The following is a 19,502-nucleotide window of genomic DNA, read 5'->3' on the forward strand; positions in this document are numbered from 1 at the left end:
TGACAGACACTACCTCAGTGGGACTCACTGTGGCCTCAGGCAGGGCGCCAGCTGAAGCGCGGCTGACCACGTGCCTTCGGCTCATTGCCCCTTCCATCGTCCTCGGCCCTGAACTGTCGGGCGCCCACCTCGGGAGCCTGGCCACTGGGGTGCTCACTGGCTGGTGTGGAGGTTTGCGGTGCAGTGACCAGTTTTCATCTGTTTTTAACTCAGTGACTGAGAATTATGAGGGTTTCTGCATTGTATTTTTTTAAACAGGATGAATGGTTTCCTTGATGAATTTCTCTTGTAGTTACAGCCTGTACTGAGGAAGACTGTGACTGTGTGTTTTGTTTTCTTTTGTTACTTGTAACTTTACCAAAGTGTGCAGGCCGTACTTCAGTAGAACATGGAAACTGAACACGTAACCACAGGCAGACTGGACAGCACTGTTTTAAGGGTCACGTTTTGTGGGTTTTTTTTTTTTTTAGATTGTTAATGTATTAGGGAAGAAAATGAAATTCCATGTGTCCATGTGGATATTTTCTAAAGTTCAGATTTTAGATCTCAGAATAAATTTTTGTTTTCTGCAGATATATTTGAATATTTGTGTTGGCTTGTTTTCAAACTGCTTTTGGTGCTGTCATGAAAAGGAACGAGCTGAGGCTGCTGAGACAATGGACATAAGGGCACTCTGATCTCCAGGGCCACAGCTCAGCTGTGCAAATAAAGTTTTATGTGGACAGCTATGCACTCACATGTGCTGGCTCTTGCTGCAGTCAGACCATCCACGGGTCAGACAAGCTCCACGCCTCTGAGAGCAGAGGACAGAGCCACCTAGCCTTCGACTAACAGTTTGCTGGCCTCTGTTCTGGAAGATTCTACTGTTGTATGGATGGTACCGCAGGTTTATAGAAAACTGGATGTTGAAGCTGTATAGGGAAAGGCAATGCTAACTTGTGAGACCAGAGTCCCTGGCCCATGGTGGGGGTTAGGAGGGCTTCTGTGGTTTCTGGTGTGGCCGGCGTGCCTGCATTTGGCACTGCAGGCGGCAGAAGGGTCTGGGCTCCTGTGGAGTGGTGGATGGGGGAGCACATTGGAGGTATGTCCCCCACCGACAGCACGTTAGGTTGCCCAGAATGGTCTGGGGGTGGGGAGTGGGGCGCTTCAGGATAAGCCTTGTTTTTTTAAAAAATTACGTTTATGGAGTTGGGGAGTTCAGAGCACCCACATAGTGATGCAACAAGCTGGCTGTAACTCCAGTTTCGGGGCATGGATACCCTCTCTGGCCTCTGCAGGTCCTGCACACAAACTGCATGTAGAAGACACACATAAGTCTAAAAGCATTTTAGAACGTGTGAGTCGGACACTTTTGGAAGTCAGTTTTCACTATGTGGGACCTGGGGATGGAACTTAGGTTGTCAGGCTTTATATTCATATGGCGCCATCTCACCAACAACTAGGTTATTGTTAAGAAACATGGCATAGCTGGGAGTGGGCAGTATGCCTGTTAGCCTGTATTTGGGTGGCCCAGACAGGAGGATCTTGACTTCAAGACTAGCCTAGGCTACATAGCAACACCCTGTCTCAAAATCAAAATGAGCTGGGCATGGTAATGCAGGCAGACCTGTGAGTTCGAGGCCAGCCTGGTCAACAGAACAAGTTCCAGGACAGCCAGGGCTACACAGAGAAACCTTGTCTTGGAAAAAACAAAACAAAACAAAAGGCCAAAACACAATGGTTCCATCGAAGGCTGACCTGGAACTCAGAGATCTACCTGCCTCTACAACTGAGGGCATGGGCTACCATGTAAAATATTTTAGAAATTTTTTTTTTTTTTTTTTTTTTTTTTGAGACAGGGTTTTTCTTAGGCTGGCTTTGAACTCACAGAGATCCACTTGGCTCTGCCTCCTGAGTGCTGGGATTAAAGGTGTGTGCCACCACTGCCCTGCTTAGAAGATTTTAATCATATGAACATGTGAGTGGATGCCTCTGGAGGCTGCAGGTGCTGGAGCCTCTGGAGCCTCTGGAGCCTCTGGAGCCTCTGGAGCCTCTGGAGCTGGTTGTAAGCCACTTGACAAAAGTGCTAGTGTTTGAACTCTGCCCCCGGAAGAGCAGGGTAACCATGTTAACCGCTGAACTACCTCCCCAGCTCACACAAGTGCCTAGAACACTCTAGACAGGAATCCTGAAGGCAGAGCAAATTTAATAAAAATCCACTCCTAACTCAAACCACTACTTCACACAGGTCACATGCCCTTGGAACATGGTGGTGATGACCATACATGATTCTTTTCCTTTGTGTGTGTGCCTGTGCAGATACACATGTGCCATCTGTGGAAGCCAGAACAAAGGACTTCCTTCACCCTGTGGGGGCCTGGGATCAGACACAGGTGCTCTGGCTAGCTCAGCTTACTGAGCGTCTCACCTGCCTGGTGGTACGAGTCTCATTGTGTAGCTGTGGCTGTCCTGGAACTCGCTCTTTAGACTCAGACCCGCCTGCCTCTGCATCCCACCAGTGCTTAGCTGAAGAGATAGGCTGGCCTCCTCTACATAACTCAGGATGATCACAGTGCAGGGTGTAGCAGGCATGGCAATGGCTGTTTTCCTTACGATCATTGCACAATGAAGAGCCATCCAGCTTGGAATAATTTATGCATAATCTTGGGAGTTAGTGAATGGGGAGGGACAGAGCAAACATCTTGCTCTAAGGAGGGTACTTTCCAGATATGAGATGTTAAAATGGAAGGACTTATAGTCCTGCCCCATGAAATGGGCACACCTTCACCCTTGCTTGCTCAAGTATTAAAGAAAAACAAAACGGTGGACCCATAAGCAGACTCAGTGGGTAAAGAGGCTTGCAAACAAACCTGAGTTTGATCCTGGCACCCAGATGGCAGGAGAGTCAAGTGGCCCTCTGACTTCTAGAGAGCACATACACACAAAATAATAAAAATTTAAACTATAAATACATGTTGATGGGGATGATGATAATAAACACTCCATAGAGCCACAACTGTAGCTGGAATCTAGGGTGGCCAGGCCTCCAATTTGGAACATACTGAACTGGAGAAGGCAGAACGGAGGAAAACTGAGAAGTAGAGAAAAGAACCTTTCCTTTCATTGAATTATTGCGAAATTTTACACGGGCACCGCTATCATTTCATGGGAGGAAACAGGCCCAGTTAGGTGACTTCCCCAGAGGCACTGCCCCAGCTGAACTCACGCACGTTAAAGGGAACGGTGCTTTGGGGACCCTCTGTATCCTAGTTTGGCCCCTTGCAAAGCTGTGATCAAATCTCCGCTCCGGGTCTTGATCCACCGGGCCTCGAACTACTCTCTCCTGGCGTCTCGGACCCGGTGCCGATGTTGTGCTGGGTATCACGTACTCAACAGCCGCCTGATAACAGGGCGGAGCCCGGAACAGCCAAGACAGTGATTGACGTTCAGTCCCAACTAATCAGCGCCCAGAGGCCGGTACCGAACACCAATCCGTGCTTCTTGCAGCGGGGTCCCTGAGAACAAGCACGTCAATCGGCTTGAGCTCCGGGGTATCCCCTGTCGGATTGGCTGCATCCCTTTAGACGGGCGTGCTCAGCACCCACTGAGAGTTGAGCCGGTCACCGGGCACGTGAGTGGGTGCCGAAGCGTCCTCATAGTTGGACCAATGAAGGAAAGAGGTCGTGAGCCTGTGCCCGCCCCAGGTCGCGGAGGGCGGGGCCGTGCGGTGTTGATGAGGGGAGGGGCGGAGCTGTCAGCCACCACCAATCAGCGTGCGGGCGTGGGCTGGCTGCCCAATGGCGGCCGAGGAGGAGCCGTCACCCCGCCCCCTGAAGCTTCGCCTCCCCGCCCGAGGCGCTTGCTGAGGGCTCGGCCGCGAGCGAGCGAACGATCGAACCTGCGAACGAACGGGGCGAAGTCAGGAGCCGAGCGGCCCGAACGAGCGAGCGAGGCCCGGCGGGGGCGACGCGAGGCGGCCGAGCACGCGCCGCTCAGCCCGCTGTCCACACTCGGGGCCGCGCGCGCCGCGCCAGGTGAGTGTGCGATCGGCCGCGGCGCTCCGCAGCTTCCAGGCCCCTCCGGGGGGCCGCGCAGCCGCCATGCCTGCCCCCGCGCCGCGCCTCGCGGCCACCGCGCATACTCTAGGCCGAGGCTTCGGCTGCGGCCTACTCGGCTCCGCAGGGCGGTGGGGTACGCCGGGCTTTTGTCCGCTCGGGAGAAGCTGCTGTTTGTTGAGCGACAAAACGATTGTGTGCCTGGGAAAGGAGGGTGTGTTTTTTGGGGGGACGATGGGGCCGGACAAAGGCGGGGCGGGGGCGGGGCGCCGCGTCCCCTTTCCAGGGCACAAAAGATGACAGCGTGGGTGGCCCGGTCCAGCCATTCCTTCAGCACTCCCAAATCCTTAAAAATAAAAAACCCACTCCAAGCCCTTGCTTCCCCCCGCTTGCATTTTGATTCCCTTTAGGGGACACCGATGCTGTCCCCTCCAAACACCCCATCCATCATGCCTTCCAAACTTGACCCCCCTCTTGTCCCAGAATCCCTAAATCACCATTTAATCTGCCTCTTTTGTAAAAGTTAAAATAAATAGTGCACGTATCTGCTGTTGCGGTGGCAGCCTTGCCACCTCGCATCCGTCCCCAGGTCCCTCTGCCTTCCAGCCCCCTTCTCTCTGTAAGCCATGAATTGTGCCTTTGCTTGCGTGCACACCCGTCCAGGGCGTCCCCGGCAGACAGCCCGTTTCTCCTTCCTGGGAAGCCAGCAGCCAGCAGAGCCGGGGACAGCTGGGGATGGCTTTCCTACCGTCGTGTGCTTGGGGCTTCTGGGTCGGGGGAAGTCTACCGGGGGGTGGGGGGCGGCCGCGGTGAACCAGGTGTGAGTATTAGGGATTCTGGTCCGCCTGGGTCCTGGTTTGCAGATTTGATGGTGTAAACGGTGTGGTTTGGGTATTGCCACTTTGGGCTTCCCCTTGTCCCATCTGTCTGACTGGGGGAGGGGAAAGGATGGCATTGCTTTAATAATTCAGTAACACCTGGGGAAGTGTCTTGCCCGAGTTGCTAGTTTTTTCAACTAGCCAGAGGGTGGATCCTGTAACATGTTTCAAAAAGCAAAGAGTGTATCTTTCCTTGTATGCAAGTGGGGTTTGCTCAGCCTGCAGCCTGCTGCCTGCGCCTTCTTAGGCTCCGAGGATCTTGGTTGCAGAAGGTTCGGGGCCCTGGGATGTCTCTGTGTCCCAATAGTTGTGCATCTGACAGTCCCCGGGCTGGAGCCTGCACTGTCCCCAAACAGCTCTTGCCTCAAAATGGGCTCATTACGTGGGTCTTCAGAGGCTCCCCCCCACACATACAGACACACCAGGAAAGGGCTAATCACTCTCTTTAGTTCTCCAGTAATTGCTGCCTTCAGAGCCACCAGGAGGGCGTGTCCCCAGACAGGGCCAACATTTTCCTTCCCACCCTGCACCAGCAGCAGCCAGCTATCATCTTCCCTGTCTTTTCCCCCCAAACAGTATGGGTGCCCTGCAGAAACTCTCAGGGTCCCTTTGGACGACACTGGGAGAGTTTCCATGCTCTCCCTGGTAGGATGCGAAGCCCAAGGCAAGAGATTGGGTTGCCCAGATTGCCAGAGCCTGTCTCTTTCCCCTGTCCCAGGGGCCCTTCGTTCTCCCAGCCCACCCAGCCCTGACCTGGACTTCTGGTCCTTGCTCCCCCTCCTCTGCTGGCCTCTGACCCCCTTGTTCTGCCTGTCCCTTTCCATGTTGTCGGGGGAGCCCCAGCGCGGGGTAGCCATCTGTCCTTGTGCCACCTGACACCTTGGGGAGTCACCTGGCCCATCAGTTGGCAGGTTGTGCAAAGCCTCACTCCAGGGGCCCGGGCTCTTTGGGAGTGCTGGCAGGAGGCTGCTCGGGCCAGCCCAGCACCCACAGACAGTGAGGCCACAGTGGTGAGGGGCGGAGGTGTGGGGCGAGAGACACTTCTGATGGTGGTCTAGGGATCTGGAGTTGGAGTGGAGGGTTCAGGCCTGGTAGCCTTAGGCTTGTCACTTGCTCCAGAACCAAGGTCAGAGTCACCAGTCCTCACAAGCCTCCTGGGAGCAGGGGGTGGGAGCAGACTGTAGCAGATGGCCAGCCTCTGGAGAGACCTCATTGCAAGGCCTGGGGGTGGGGTGCTGGGCTCTGTCCGCCATCCTTGGAGTTCAGGCCACGGTGGAGTCCCAGAGGTCTGGGTTGAGGTCCTTCCGATAGGCAAGTAGTTGCCTTTCTTGCTTCGTCCAGCCTCCTGGCTCCTTCTCCATCTGCAGAGTGGGTGCCCAGCAAGGAGCCAGGAACTTGGAAGCTTTCTGCTCTGCCCGACTGTCCCCACTGCTCAGTCCACTGTGGCCAGGTCACCCCTAGGGTAGGCATTCAGAGTGCTTAGTGTGCAGCTGGTCCTCACCCCTTTGCCAGGACCTCATCTAAGTCCCTCCACATGAGACCTGGGGCTTGGTCTTCAGTCCTGTAGATCCACCTGCCTCTCTGTCCCAGATATCCTGCCCCCCACCTGTCCACCCTCATTGCTTAGTGGTTGTTGCTCCACTGCCCACTGGTCCAGACTCTCGTCCAGGCTGTGACTGCACAGATGGGATTTTCCTGCGACCAGCCTTGGAACCCCACGCCCACCCTGTTCAGGTCCTACTCCGGCTGCCTTGGTTCTGTGGAGGTGGCACTAACATCTCTCCCTTTGCTCTACCCCATCCTGTGGCTTTGATCAGCCTGCTGCTAATCGACTTTGGTTGACTCATTTCTTTAATCTTGGCCTTCTCATCCACAATGATGTCCCTGAACTCATGGGGTGTTCCTGCACTGCCTGCTTCAGAGAGAGTGACAGAGACCCAGTGACTTGCTAAGCCTTAGTGTCTAACGGGTCACAGTGGTGAGGCTTGAGGCCCTGGCTCTACTCCAGCACCAGGAGAACAACATTGAAGTAGTGGGTTGACTTGTAAGGAAGTCTCAGATGAGTTGGCTTTCTGTTCACTCCTGGGTACGCTCTGCTCTCGGACCCTCCTCTGGCTCCTCTGTCGTTCTCCCACTGCTGGGCCTGTCCCAGTGGGCATAGGAGAGCACGAGCCATCACCACCTAAAGCCACCCCAGAAAAGTAAATAAAGTCTACTGAAAAACGAAGCTTCGGGGCCAGGGCTGGGCCGGGTGAGCAGAATGCATGCCTAGCATGTGCTTAGCACCGGGTTCCAGCTGGGTGTGGATCGCAGCGCTCTGGAGTGGAGGCAGGAGAATGGAGAGTTCCAGGCTAGCCTGGGACACACAGAGAGACCCTGTCTGGAAACACAGCCACAGAACGATGGCTGGGGAAGGGTAGGAGCTGCTGCTGTGTTCAGATGGCAGCGCTCACTGACAGCCAGCCCTCCCCACTGGAGGGTGGGGACGGGGTCCCAGGGCAGCCAGCCTAGGTCAAATGGTGAAGTTGAGGGTGATGGAGGACACCCATGTTGACCTCTGGCCTCCAACACACACACACACACACACACACACACACACACACCCCACAGCCATAAAGAAACGAGGCTGGGGTGGGGGTGGGGCTTGGTGGTGAGTGCTCACCTAGCACACATGAAGTCCTAGGTTCATCCAGCACCAGATCAATGACAGCAAGGGCAGAGCTTCCTAGTTTGGTGTGTTGCCTTTCCTCACTTTGGGTGACAATTCCTGTGGTGTGAGCAACGTAGGAGCCTGGCATATACTTAGCCTTGGGCCCCGTGGAACGCCCCCTCCCCTGGGTGACATGTCATAAGCACCCCTGCCTCTCTCTGAGCCAGTGCCAGTGGCTGTGGGAAGAACATCATCACCTCTAGAGGTGGCTTCTACTGCAGCTCTGGGTGAGGGCCACTGTCCCGGGTGCCTGCTGTAATCCTATCTCACTCATGTTCCCAGATTTCACCCTCCCCTCCCTAATAGTGTCAGCCTGCACAGTTTTGGGGACAAGGGCCTGCCAAGCATCCCTGTGGGCCCTGTGGTCTTTTTTTTTTTTTTTTTTTTCCTTTTTTAATGTGTGTGTGTATACATGTGTCAGGACAACCTTAGTGTGGATCCTTACTTCCACTGTCTCCCAGTGCACACACCAGGGTAGCTAGCCCTCTAGCTCTGGTCTCTGCCTCGAAGCTGCACCTTGCTTTCTAAAATACTTGTCAGCAAGCACTTTACCACTGATCCTAGAGATTTTGGCCCCTGGAGATCCTCCTTGGATATCCTCCTGCCTCCCCCTCCACAGTACTGGGATTGCAGGCCTGCTCGACACGCCTGGCTTTGCTATGATTTCTGGGAATTCAAATCCAGGTCCTCAAGCTCGACATGCTTCATCCTGGCTGTCCTGGCCCAGGCTGTGCCGCTCACTGATGCTGGAGTGCCAGGCTGGTTGTCCTTGGCAGGTGGGAAAAGAGTGGGTTTGTAAAGCAGGCCGTGGTCACTGCTCAGGTACAGAAGGAAGCAGAGCAGCCTGAAGCCCTACCCTGTGGGCCCCCCCAAGTGGCAGCTGTGTTTATGCATTGCTGCAGGTGGAACTCCAGGGCAGACTCCAGCCTCAGTGCCTTTCCAGGGTAGTTCCAGGCACTGGGCCCCTTTGTGGCTGAGGCTGGCCCTGTCCAAGGGGATGGGATGTGGAGCCAGGTGATTCCTTGCAGGAGGAGAGAGCGGCTGCAGGGTGGTGGGTCCCTGGGGTTGCCTTGACCACAGAGCTGGCAGAAGCCTTCCTGGGTGGGGGATGTGCCAGGGACCCCTGAGCATGGTGAAAGAGAAGGGGCAGCCAGGACTGGGGAGCCCAGTGGATCTCAGCAGCTCCCCCAAATTCCTGTGTCCTCTCCATGAGATTTTTTTTTTTTTTACACTCTCTTCAATTAGAGAGGGTCAGCCATAAGGGGGTCCATGTGTGCTACCATGGTGTGGGCAGAGGGACAGGGGACCATAGCTTCTGTAGGAGCAGAGCCCCAGGAATTTAGGACCCCTCTTTTTTCATCTCTTTTTAATTTAATTTTTTTATTTTATAATTTAATTTTACATATCAGCCATGGATTCCCCTGTCCTCCCCCCTCCCACTCCCCCAGGACTCCTTCTAGGGGTCACTGGTATCTTGGGGACCTAAAGGGGTCCGCTGCAGTGCTTTTAGACTGTAGCTGGGAGCTACGACATCCCAAGTCAGAGATACCAGTGGCCTAACTTGGCACAGGGAACCCTTCATGTTCGGGTGCTCTGATTCTGCCTGTTCCTGTGGCTCTCCACCACATGATCGGCTGCAGCTGGTTGGCATGGCCTGGAGTGGCGGTAGCCGGGGTGGCATGCTGTTCCTGTTCCCTCTGTGTAGTTGGGCAGAGTGTGCCTAGGGCAAGCACAGTGGCAGCCGGTGAACGGAGCCCGATGTACACAGGTTGTCCTGGCACTGTGGGCGATCAGGCCAGAGACAGCTGGCCTGGGGGATGGTCGTAGTTTCTTAGAGGTGCACCTGTCTATCCTGGCTGACAATGAGCAGAGGAAGGAGGAAGGGATGAGGGTCATGGCCTTGGAGACCCTGAGAGGCAGACCAGGAGGAGCTGTGGGGCTAGACTGTGGGGTGTCTCATGGTTTCTGGGGATCCCCAGCACCAGGGCCCCATGGGGATGGGCAGTGGGTTTCCCTCAGGAGTGCTCAGTGTCACAGGCAGTGTGAGGCCTTCTGCTCCCCCTCACCCCATGCTGGAGGATGGCTCAGCGGTTAGACACAGTACTGGGGGGATCTGACAGCTGCATGGTAGTGACCCTGTTGTGGCCAGATCTGGTGTTTTGGGGTCTCCTACTGCCATGACCCCACTGTGGACCTAGCAAGCTCTGGCCCCTCACACATGTAAGACGTCACCATCAGAGTTAACTGCCCTAGCCTGAGGTGCTTTAGGAAATGGTTAGTTTTGCATTTAAATGTTTTTTCTTTACTAATATTTATTGTGGGGGGCAGGGTGTTTGTCACAGTACACATGTGGAGGTCTGGGGGTCAGGCTTAGCAGCAAGCACCTTTACCTGCTGAGCCCTCTTGCAGGCCCTCACATTTCTGAGCCACAGTAGAAGGCGAAAACAGAGCAGCTGAGCCTGGCCTCAGTGCAGGCCTCCAGCAGTCAGGGCAGCACGAGCCATGATTGTCTCACTCCCATGTTGCTTTGTAAAAAAGTTTTACTTATTTCATGCATGTGGATGTTTTGCCTGTGTGTGTATCTGTGCAGTGCCTGCTGAGACCAGAAGAGGGTGTCAGATCCCCAGAGTTGGAATTACAGACAATTGTGAACTGTCTTGGGGGTTCTGGAAACTGAACCTGGGTCCTTTGCAAGAGTAGCTGGTGCTCTAACCACTGAGCCATCTCTCCAGCTTGGGGACTGTGACGCTGAACATTCCTGTCTTCACCTGCTGTACCTGTGACCTGAGCATGGCTGCAGTCATCGGTCTGTCACCAGCTGCCTAGAGGCATGAGGGCAAGGGTCAGGGGTGAGTGCCAGCCCCAGTACACCAGGCCCAAGGCTTGTTCCCTTACACCCCAGACAGTGTGGTGTGAAAACCAACTGCGGGGCCCCAGTGACATGGCTCAGTGGGTTTGCTGTAAAGCCTGACCACCCAGGTTCTGTTGCCAGGGCCCACACGGTGGAAGGCGAAAACCGGTCTCTGCCGGTTGTCCTCTGACTTCCTCCAGATAAATCATAAAAATAAATTGTAGCCGGGCGGTGTGGCGCACGCCTTTGACCCCAGCACTCGGGAGGCAGAGCCAGGCGGATCTCTGTGAGTTCGAGGCCAGCCTGGGCTACAGAGCAAGTTTCAGGATAGCTAGGGCTACACAGAGAAACCCTGTCTCAAAATGGGGGGGGGGGGCTGGAGAGATGGCTCAGGGGTTAGGAGCACTGGCTGTTCTTCCAGAGGACCCAGGTTCAATTCCCAGCACCTACATGGCAGCTCACAACTGTCTATAACTCCAGTTCCAGGGGACCTGACACCTTCACACCAATGAGCATAAAATAAAGTTAAATAATTATTTTTAAAAAGTAAAAATTTATAATATATAAAAAAATTAGCTGCAGAGTTTGTTTCCTGAGATGAGTCCTCATGTGCCAGGCCAGGTGCTGGGACGTTAGCCCAGGGTGGGGGGGGTGTGAACGGGGCAGGCACCAGGGAGTGCTGAATGGAGGCCTCCTGGTCACTGTCCCCGCACCAGGTGTCCTGCAGGTGATGTGGGCAGAGACTCCCAAGGACAGACAGACCACACATGTACAAGCCTGGGGTGGTGCTCCCATTGAAGGAGCTGGTGTGCCCAAGGCTCACAGGCTGGCATGGCCAGCCTTGGGGATTGTCAGGGGATGACCCTGTGATGGCAGAGCTGGTGAGCCTGGCACTTTTCCGTGCCTGTGGTGAGCTTGGCATCATGCCCTGCACTGCCTCAGGACAGGGTGGGTGGGGGGTGCGCCTGAGAGCTCTGTGGGGGAGGGGAGGGGAACCCCTGGGCGTCAGCATTTCCTGTCCAAGTGACAGTCACTGACGTCTGGCTGCAAGCGTCTGACCTTCACTGTGTCTCTTCGGTGTCCGCTGCATCCCTTCCCCTGGCTCTCACCTTTATTTCCTGAGCTGTTGGGAAGGTTTACAGCGCATCACGGAATGCATCCTCCTCAACTCCATGACCTCCTCAGTGAGGTGCCGGGTGGCAGTGCCTCCTCCTTGCTCCTCTGAGGCCTGGGACTTTGGTTCTCAGAATTTCCACCCATGTCATGTTGTCTCCTGTGCCCCCCATACCCCTACTTCTAGGTGGCCTTGGGCAAGCCATGTCCTGCCCGGTGTCTCCTTCAGCAACTAGGACAGTGTAGTGATGGTGCTGCTTCAGACGGCTGTGGTGCCAGGCAGGCAGCACCTGCGTGTGCACATGTGTGTGTGCGTCCGTGTCTGTGCATCTTTGTATGTGCCTGTGTGCATGTGTGTGTGGACCAGACTCCCCTGACTGACCTTGTTAGCTGCCCTGCCCTGGGCAGTAGCTCTGAGGCAGTGGCAGGTGAAGGGACCTGCCCTAGGCCACCGGGCTCAGTGAGCCCGGGGATGGCAGGGGCATCCAGCTTCATCTTTGGTCCCACAGACTCTGGTTATGGTATCTAATGCAAGGCTCGCTCAGGGGTCAGTAAACAGACGCTGGCCAAGGCTGGCGCTCAGTAGCTGAGGATGCACCCAGAGGCCTGTGGCGTGTGCACAAGGTGCTGCTGCTTGTGGGGGTCTCTCATCTGCAGTGCTGGGGTGCTGGCAAGGGACAGACAGGTGGCTCTCACCAGTCTGCTCCCCTCCTCTGAGCTGGTGGTACTGGCAGGCCCTGACTTCCTGCAAGGCTGTGGGGTCCCAGGGGCTAAGCAGCCATGTCCATACCCCGTCCACACTCCAGCGTTGACTTAGTTTCCATTTCACTGGTTTTAACTTTTAGTGTATTTATATTGTGTGTATACATGTAGTGTGCCTGTGGAGGGAGTCCACTGCCGGGGGGCCTGGGGCTTCGGGTGGGCACTGGTCATTCTTTTTTTTTTTTTCAAGACAGGATTTCTCTGTATAACAGCCCTGGCTGTCCTGAAACTCACTCTGTAGCCCAGGCTGGCCTCGAACTCACAGAGATCCGCTTGGCTCTGCCTCCGAGTGCTGGGATTAAAGGTGTGTGCCGCCACTGCCTGGCTACCTGGCCATTCTTCTGTTTGTCCTAGGCAAGTCACCCTGGCTTGATTGGTGTTATTTAATTACACTGATTATTTGCGTGAGTGAGTGTGTGTGAGTGTGAGTGTGTGTGCTCGCTCATGTGTGGGGTCAGTGTGCGGATGTGTGTTCCTCTGCATTTTCTCTGCTTCAGTCTCTGAGATAAGGCTTCGTGAACCGGAAGCTCACCTGCCAGGCTGGGCTGCCCACCAGCAAGCAAGACCTGCCTGTGCCTCCCCACAGCCTGCGCTCCAGGCATGTGTGGGCCACACTGGGCCACACTAGCAAGGGGTTTGGGAAGGGCTCTTGGGTGTCTTTCCTGAGGTTCCCACATTGGGGCACTCTGCAGATGTCTGGCTCACCTTTCTCTTTTGCCTGCAGCATCTCTGGCAACTGTGGGCAGTCTCTTCTGTATCTCTCATATTAAGTGTGTGTTCCCTCCAGGCTGGCACTCCTGACCAAGTTGTCAGATCTGTTCCTCATGATCCTGACAGGCCCCATCTCTGTGGTGGCCTGCAGTAAAGAGAGAATCCAGGGTCCAAGTGGCCCATGTCCTGTTATTCCTTTTTGCTGGGAACAGTCCCTTGAGCCTGTGTGGGTTTCATGAGGTTGGGCCCCAGGTGTGGCAGGAGAAATGCCACTGTGTCCTTGTAGTGTAGGTGCAGAAGGCCCTGGTGTGGATCTGTCCCGTTTGGGGTGATGTGAGCTCTGATTAGTGGAGAGGTGTGGCCCTCCACTTTCTGTGTTCTGAAGGAATCTTGATGGGCGTTAGAGCTGTGAGAGCTCACTGCTGGTCCCCACCCAGGGACGCTGGGAGAGAAGGTGCCTGTGCCACTGTTCTGTGCCCATCTGTTCCCTGCCTTCCGTTCTGAGGTGCAGCTTCTCCTCCCTGGGTCACTGTGAATTCCCCTCTTCCATGGACATCACAGAATGCAGGGCTTTTGAGCCATGTTGCTCTCAGTACGGCCTCACCTGCTGCCCAGTGGTGGATTCCCAGACGGCCTTTCCAGGAGCTGAGCCTTGTACTGTCCTGTCTCAGGGCTGTGGTGCTTCTAGACCCTCATCAGCATTGCAAGGCCACTGTGTACACTGAAAGTACAGGCATGGACATGTCTGTATGTATAGCCAGTCTAGGTAGATTTTTTTTTTTTTTTTTTTACCCCCAGACAGGTTTCTCTGTCCCGGAACTGGCTCTGTAGACCAGGCTGGCCTCAAACTCACAGAAATCCACCTGCCTCTGCCTCCAAGTACTAGGATTAAAGGTGTGCACTACCACCACCTAGCCCCAAGTAGACATTTTATCTATCTACTTATCTGCCCTTCCATCCATGTTTCTGTCCACCCACTCACCTATCTACTCCCACCTCCCCACCCACCCATCCAACCAACCACTCATCTGTTTGTCCGTTCATCCACCCATCCACCCACCCATCCACCCACCCACCCACCCATCCACCCACCCACCCACCCACCCATCCATCCATCCACCCATCCACCCACCCATCTACCCCCATCCATCCATCCACCCCCCATCTATCCATCCACCCCCCATCTATCCATCCACCCACCCATCCACCCACCCACCCATCCAACCAACCACTCATCTGTCTGTCCGTTCATCCACCCATCCACCCACCCATCCACCCACCCACCCACCCACCCATCCATCCATCCATCCATCCACCCACCCACCAACCCATCCACCCACCCACCCACCCATCCATCCATCCATCCATCCACCCACCCACCCATCCACCCATCCACCCATCCATCCATCCATCCATCCATCCACCCATCCATCCATCCACCCATCCACCCATCCATCCACCCATCCACCCATCCACCCACCCATCCATCCATCCACCCATCCACCCACCCACCCACCCATCCATCCACCCATCCACCCACCCATCCATCCATCCATCCACCCATCCACCCACCCATCCACCTGCCCATCTCCCACTCCTGTCCTGTTCTTAGTAGCAGTGCTGTGAGTCCACACCAGGACCAGCAGCCCCCATAGAGAGTCCCTTGGTCCTCAGCCTCCTCTGCTGACAGTGGGATCCACCCTGTGCACTGAGGAGTTTCATCTTCCATGTTTGTCTGTCCTAAGGCACACAGTTCCGGCTTTTGTGCAAGTTCTGTGTTCATGTCCCCTAACTTGGCCATGCTATTTCCTTGAAAAAAATGTCATTTCTTTGGACCTCCTCTTATCTGAGCAGGGACATCCCTGCCTTCACAGTTTCTCCTTGCTGATGTCTTTGGGATGTGGAAGGTGAACGAGGTTCAGTGTTGGGTCTGTTGGGAAGGTGCATGCTGCCAATGTCACTGCCCTGCCCACCGCCTTGCTCAGAGGCTCAGGCTCCTTCACTTCCTGCCCCTGCTGTCAGCATGTGGGTGTGGAGCTCACAGGCCAGCTTCTCCCGCCTCCTGCAACCAGTGTCCTCTGCCCAGCCTGTGTCCACAGTGTCTGCAGCGCCACCCTGTCGAAGCACAGCTAGTGCACTCCCCACCCTGCCTGCTGCAAAGGCCTCCTGGGGTCCTGGGGCCCCCATCCACTTGCCATTCCCCGCCTCACCACCACGGTGCACTGCTCTCATTCACAGTGCCTGCCATCTGGACCGCAGGGACCTCTTGGTTGGTGTCAGCCTGCTGAGCAAGGTCAGCCACCTTGTCAGAGGAAGGCCATCTCTCTGTCTTTCCTGAAGAAGTTGGTTTTTGCCATTCACTCATTTCTAGGGGAGTTTTGACCTCTCTTCAACTTTTATTTAGTTCTTAAAAATTGCATTTGTTTATTTCTTTACTTACCTTCTGTGTGTACAGGAGGGTGGCCCTCCTCAGTGTGTGTGGGAGCTCAGAGGACAGCTCCCTCCCACCATGCAGGGTGCCAGGCTTGGCCGCAAGTGCCTTTACCTGCGGACCTGTCTCACAACCAACTTTTATTGATGTATTTACTTCATAATTTTTAAATGTTAGTATTTAATTCAATTATGCATGTGAGTGCAGTGCCTGTGGAGACCAGAGAGTGTGTCAGGTCCCCTGGAACTGGAGCTACATGTGATTGAGAGGCATCTGAAATAGGTGCTGGGACCAGAGACATGTCTGGAAGAGCAGCCAGTGTGCTTAGCCCCTTAGCCACCTTTCAGGTCCTCCAGACTTCATTTACTTTATGTCCGTCCTTCCTCCCTCCTTTCCTTCCTTCCTTCCACCCGTTCGTCCTCCCTCCCTCCCTCCCTTTTTAAAGACAGGGTCTTACTGTATACCCCTGGCCTGGCCCAGGCTGGGCTTGAACTCACAGAGATCCGTCTGCATCTGTCTCCTGAGTGCTGGGATTAAAGGTGTGTGCCATGCCTGACCGTTTTAAAAACTTTAAATTTTTTTAAACTGGAACCAACATCTGCAGAATGTCCTCTGACCTCCACATCTGTGGCATGGCATGCACTCTCCCATATGAGATAAAGAAATGAAAATGTAATAAAAATCATTTAAGACATGCGCATTTGCACTCACAGTAGCTTGCCCTTCATTCACTCCGCTAAGATGTCTGTCCCCATGATGTATGATGTGCCTTGTTGCCTGTCTCCTCAGGCCTCTGTGTGACCCTTCTGTGGCTTGTGCATTTCCTATTGTGCCCATGTGGTAGGTGATTATTATGGGTTAGACCACAACAGTAACATCAAAATTCATGGGGGTAGGGCTATGGATGGATGGACGGCTTGTGTCCTTCTGGAAGGTTGTTGGTGTGCTGTTGGGGACACAGGGCCTTGGATTTGTGTTCTTGAGTTCTCCTGGGGAAGGTGGAGAGGTCCTGGGCATCACCCTGTGCCAGGCCCTTACCTTTGGCAGAAGCCAGTGGCCTCACATCCATCCTTCTTTGGCTTCAAGCCCTGGGCCTCCTCACTGCCCACCTGCCAGGTCCTGCCTGTGCCCCTGGTCTCCAGGCACATCTGACGTCTGTCTCTGGTGACGACAGGTTGGAATGGTGTGGCCAAGGGTCCTGCTGCCTGGGACAGGGCACAGCTGTAGCCTTCACCTGTCTTCTGGCACCGTGGGCCAGCCCTGCCTCGTCCCTCTCCTGGACAGCATCCCCACCATGCCCTGGGTCAGCCTGTGTTGTCTCCCCACCATACCTCCCGCCCTCCCACCCCTGCTGTCTTGGGGGCAGGTGCTGGGTGCCTGGGTTCTTTTTTGTTTGTTTGGGTTTTCAAGACAGAGTTTGTCTGTGTAGCTTTGCGCCTTTCCTGGAACTCGCTTTGGAGACCAGGCTGTCCTCGAACTCACAGAGATCCGCCTGCCTCTGCCTCCCGAGTGCTGGGATTAAAGGCGTGCGCCACCACCGCCCGGTGGGTGCCTGGGTTCTTTCACATCACAGTGGAGGCCATCGGCAAGCCTGTGTGGCCTGCCCCTGTTCATCTCTGTGTTGACCCATCCCGAAGGAAGGCTGCACAGGGTTCCTGGCACCATCCCCTTGAGCTCTTTGGCTGCCATCTGTGTCATCACTTCAGCCAAGGGCTCCATGGAGAGGACTGTGACCTGACTCTAGTGACATCCCAAGGAACAGACACATCTCCTCATGTACCCAAGCTCACTGTGGGGTGCAGAGCCTGGCTCTAGCCATTGAGGGAACCTCTCACAGTGGCAGTCCATCCTGCCTGGGTTGCCATCTTAAGGACTTTAGCTAGGGAGGAGTTTGGAGTCAGGGAGGTGTGGGCTCCTGGGCTCTTGTCATGACTGGCTGCTACCTGCCGAGGCGGTGGCTTTTTGTTTGGCCCCTTGGTCTCTCTGGTGCGCAGCCTGGGTGGGCAGGTGTGAGTACCCCGATGGATGGAGTCACAGCTACAGACGTGCTGGGAGGATTTCTCTCTGGGGGACGCTAGGCAATGTCTGCCCCTCACAGTTAGACCAAGCGACAAGCCAGGTGCCCAGTCTGGGGAACTTAGGGCTTTATTGGGCTGACTTTTTAATTTTTATTTTATTGTTTTTAAAATTGTATTGCCACTATGAATTACCTACATATGGGTGTTTTGCCTGCATGTGTATCTGTGTTCTGTGTATATGTGTGTTCCTGGGGCCCCTGGAGGCCAGAATAGGGCATCAGATCCCCAGGAACTGGAGTTACAGATGGATGGGAGCCCCTGTCGGGGCGCTGGGCTGCTCTGCCAGAGCAGCGGGTTCTCTTAGCCATTAAGCCATCTCTCCAACCGACTATTGGGCTTACCTATGGAGCATAGCGGGAGGGGAAGGGGTTATGGCAGTGGTATGGGTGCCCTTAAAGCCGTCATATTGGACAGTCTGCACCCCTAATGGATAATGGAGCCCCCTGCCCTTATCCTCTCTGAGGCCATCTGCAGTTAGGGCAGTCACCTCAGATGGCTCAAGGAGCAGCTGGATACTCAGGTGCTGCTCCCGTGACCCTGTGTGTGCTCCCCACAGCCCTCTGTGAGTGCTCTCCACGCTCCTCTGTGTGTGCTCCCATGACCCCTGTGAGTTCTCCCCACGCTCCTCTGTGAGTGCTCCCCACGCTCCTCTGTGAGTGCTCCCCATGCTCCTCTGTGAGTGCTCCCATGACCCCTTTGAGTGCTCCCCACACTCCTCTGTGTGTGCTCCCATGACCCCTGTGAGTTCTCCCCACGCCCCTCTGTGAGTGCTCCCCATGCTCCTCTGTGTATGCTCCCCACACTCCTCTGTGAGTGCTCCCATGACCCCTTTGAGTGCTCCCCACGCTCCTCTGTGAGTGCTCCCATGACCCCTTTGAGTGCTCCCCACACTCCTCTGTGAGTGCTCCCATGACCTCTGTGAGTGCTCCCATGACCCCTTTGAGTGCTCCCCACACTCCTCTGTGAGTGCTCCCATGACCCCTTTGAGAGCTCCCCACACTCCTCTGTGAGTGGAGTCCGTAAGCCCAGCTGGGTCCAGTGAAGATGACGGGTGTTTTGCTTGGAGAACAGCACTGTACAAGAGCTGTGATTCAGCTGAGTGGTGGCCATTGCTCAAGTCTGTCAGTCCTTCACCTACCCCATGTCCCTCTCAGAATCACCTCAGCGTCTGTGCCCAGTGCCAGCTCAAGAGTAAGCTCCTCCATCTCTGGTGTGGTTGTTCCGTTGCTGTGATGTCAAGCAGCTGCTTTTGTTGGCCACACATGTCCCTGAGAAAGTGCTCAGACCCTCACCTGACTTTTCATGGCTTCTCTTTGGTTGAGTGGCAAGGACCCTTTCTGTGTTCTGGATGCTGGTCCCTTGTCTTCTTGTTGAATGGTGTCTTAGGTCACTATTGCTGTGATGAACCTCATGACTAAAACAACTTGGGGAGCAAAGGGTTTATTCAGCTCACACTTCCAGGTCACAGTCCATCACTGAAGGAAGTCAGGACAGGAACTCACACAGGGCAGGAACTGGAGGCAGGAGCTAAGGCCGAGGCCATGGAGGATGCTGCTTACTGGCTTGCTCCCCATGGCTTGCTCAGCATGCTTTCTTATAGAACCCAGGACCAGCAGCCCAGGGATGGCCCCACCCACAGTGGGCTGGGGCCTCCCCATTGATCACTAAATGAGAAAACAGCTGGATCTCATGGAGGCCTTCCCTCAGCTGAGGCTCCGTCCTCTGCTGACTTCAGCTGTGTCAGGGTGACAGGAAAGCAGCCGGCACAAATGGTGAGCGCCTTGTATATTCTGGACCCTTGTTCTCTGGTTGAGCGGTGAAGACTCTATATGTGCTGGAAGCTGATCTTCTTAGGCCTGCGGCTTTCAGGCGTTTCCCAGACTGTCTCCTCCTTTCATCATGGCAGCCTTTGAGTTCCGAGCCCAGTGCATCTT

At 55.0% G+C, this 19,502-nt stretch overlaps 1 protein-coding gene across 7 annotated transcripts in view; it reads left to right on the top strand.

Annotated features, from left to right (window-relative positions):
* Nucleotides 1-3,809: 3,809 nt before the first annotated feature.
* The window catches only part of Kdm4b (lysine demethylase 4B), a 91,331-nt gene continuing 75,638 nt past the window's right edge, over nt 3,810-19,502 (top strand). For 3 of the 7 annotated variants that reach the window (XM_036171412.1, XM_036171411.1, XM_036171413.1), the window contains exon 1: nt 3,810-4,013. The gene's annotated coding sequence lies outside the window, so the exon portion shown is untranslated. The remainder of the gene's footprint in view (nt 4,014-19,502) is intronic. The other 4 variants (XM_036171416.1, XM_036171414.1, XM_036171415.1 and 1 more) reach the window with 2 other exon arrangements.

This window comes from Onychomys torridus, chromosome 21 (assembly GCF_903995425.1).
Source record: "Onychomys torridus chromosome 21, mOncTor1.1, whole genome shotgun sequence".
NCBI classification, from domain to species: Eukaryota; Metazoa; Chordata; class Mammalia; order Rodentia; family Cricetidae; genus Onychomys; species Onychomys torridus.